Below are 2393 nucleotides of genomic sequence, written 5' to 3'. Positions count from 1 at the left end.
ATTTTGCCGACTTCCCTTACCTACATTGTTCTATCAACCAGAGGCTGCTCACCTCGGAGACCTGCTGCGGTTATGAGTACGACCGGACACGAAAATCATTGTCTCCCCCGGATTTTCAAGGGCCGTCGAGAGCGCACCGGACACCACAAGAAGTGTGGTGCTTTACCAGGCATGAAACCCTATCTCCGGACAATCCGATTTCAGGGTGAAAGCCTGTTAAAAAGAAAAGAGAACTCTTTCCGGGGCTCCCGCCGGCGTCTCCGGGTTCGGTTGCGTCGCCGCACTTGCCGCACACGGATGAACGGCAATATCCGCGTTCCGGTTCGGGAATATTAACCCGATTCCCTTTCGATAGGCGGCCCGGGATCGGGCACTTTGACACGGAATTTCCCTATCTCTTAGGATCGACTAACCCATGTCCAACTGCTGTTCACATGGAACCTTTCTCCACTTCGGTCTTCAAAGTTCTCATTTGAATATTTGCTACTACCACCAAGATCTGCACCGGAGGCCGTTTCACCCAGGCTCGCGCCAAAGGCTGCGTCACGACCACCGCGCCCTCCTACTCGTCGGGGCTTCGCACTCGCCTCGACGGCGGAGTATAGGTGCGACGCTTGAGCGCCATCCATTTTCAGGGCTAGTTGCTTCGGCAGGTGAGTTGTTACACACTCCTTAGCGGGTTCCGACTTCCATGGCCACCGTCCTGCTGTCTATAGCAACCAACACCTTTTGTGGGGTCTGATGAGCGTCGACTTTGGCACCTTAACTCCGCGTTCGGTTCATCCCGCATCGCCAGTTCTGCTTACCAAAAATGGCCCACTAGGCACTCGCATTCCAAGTCCGGCTTCAATTAAGCAAGTCGGACATCTTACCAATTTAAAGTTTGAGAATAGGTTAAGGTTGTTTTAACCCTAAGGCCTCTAATCATTCGCTTTACCTGATAAAACTGCTTCACCGAGTTCCAGCTATCCTGAGGGAAACTTCGGAGGGAACCAGCTACTAGACAGTTCGATTAGTCTTTCGCCCCTATACCCAAATTTGACGATCGATTTGCACGTCAGAATCGCTACGAGCCTCCACCAGAGTTTCCTCTGGCTTCACCCTATTCAGGCATAGTTCACCATCTTTCGGGTCCCAACAGACACGCTCTTACTCAAACCTTCCTAAGAGTAGAATAGGTCGGTCGACGATGCGCCCCGGCAGAACCGGGGATCTCGCCTCACTGGCCGAAACCAGCTTCACTTTCATTGCGCCTCGGGGTTTCCAGCACCCAAAGACTCGCGCACATGTTAGACTCCTTGGTCCGTGTTTCAAGACGGGTCGGATGGACCCATATGACCGCCAACATCCCAAGCGCATGGTACGAGATCACCACCCCAACGACCGGCAGCAATCGCGGAGCACTGCAAGCAGTCCACCACATTCGACAACCGGCCGGAGGGACGGGACCCTAGCCTTACGAGAGGCATGCGCTGCACCGCCTCGGTCGGGCCCGAGCCGCGAGGAGAACCGGGCTGTAACAGACCGAGCGACCCCGAAGGGACGCACAGACCTACCTTTCCGGCACCTTTCAGACCCAGTCCCAACCGACGTTGACGCGCGCCCAAGAGAAGTGCGACGACCGGGAGCTCCGAGCCCGGGACCGCGGTCCATTCAGATCCGCAAACCCCGGGCCGGCACTACCCGCCGGCTGAATCTCAAACGGCGCATTGCTGAGTCCATTCGTTTCCCTTCCAACGGTTTCACGTACTTTTTAACTCTCTTTTCAAAGTTCTTTTCATCTTTCCCTCACGGTACTTGTTCGCTATCGGTCTCACGCCAGTATTTAGCTTTAGATGGAGTTTACCACCCGTTTTGGGCTGCATTCCCAAACAACCCGACTCTTCGAAAGCACATCGTGAGCGGCCGTCCGCGCCACAGACGGGGTTGTCACCCTCTGCGACGTGCTGTTCCAAGCAACTTAGGCATGGTCGGTCCGCCGAGAAAGTGCTTCTCGCAACTACAACTCGCCGAAGCGTTCAGGCCTCGGAGATTTCAAATTTGAGCTCTTCCCGCTTCACTCGCCGTTACTGGGGGAATCCTTGTTAGTTTCTTTTCCTCCGCTTATTAATATGCTTAAATTCAGCGGGTAGCCTTGCCTGACCTGAGGTCCAGATAGTTATGTTTTTGTCGTGGGACTCCGCGCGCGCTCCGGACACTCACCCAGCCAAGGACCAAATGGATTTTTAGCCTTCGCATGGGGGTGCAGAACAACGCACGATGCGAGTCTCTCTGCTTTTCAAGGGACACGGCGGCATAAGTGTGCCGTGACGCCTCAATGCCGCACACTCAAGTGCGTTGGATGATATCCGACACTCAGGCAGACATGCTCCTGGGAGAACCCAAGAGCGCCA

General features: G+C 54.9%; 1 non-coding gene and 1 pseudogene across 1 annotated transcript in view; both read right to left on the bottom strand.

Annotated features, from left to right (window-relative positions):
* LOC146448169 (large subunit ribosomal RNA) lies at window positions 1-2152 on the bottom strand (annotated as a pseudogene; the record flags this gene model as incomplete).
* Window positions 2153-2349: 197 nt separating this feature from the next.
* LOC146448168 (5.8S ribosomal RNA) overlaps window positions 2350-2393 on the bottom strand; it is a 154-nt gene continuing 110 nt past the window's right edge. Inside the window, exon 1 of the ribosomal RNA XR_014861265.1 lies at window positions 2350-2393. This exon is cut by the window's right edge and continues 110 nt beyond it. This is a non-coding gene — a ribosomal RNA (5.8S ribosomal RNA).

The sequence above is a fragment of the Pavona decussata genome, unplaced genomic scaffold (assembly GCF_977016875.1).
Source record: "Pavona decussata unplaced genomic scaffold, jaPavDecu1.1 SCAFFOLD_1319, whole genome shotgun sequence".
In the NCBI taxonomy this organism is placed as follows: Eukaryota; Metazoa; Cnidaria; class Anthozoa; order Scleractinia; family Agariciidae; genus Pavona; species Pavona decussata.
The sequence above is the reverse complement of the archived record's forward strand: the minus strand, read 5'-3'. Positions and strand labels throughout refer to the sequence as shown.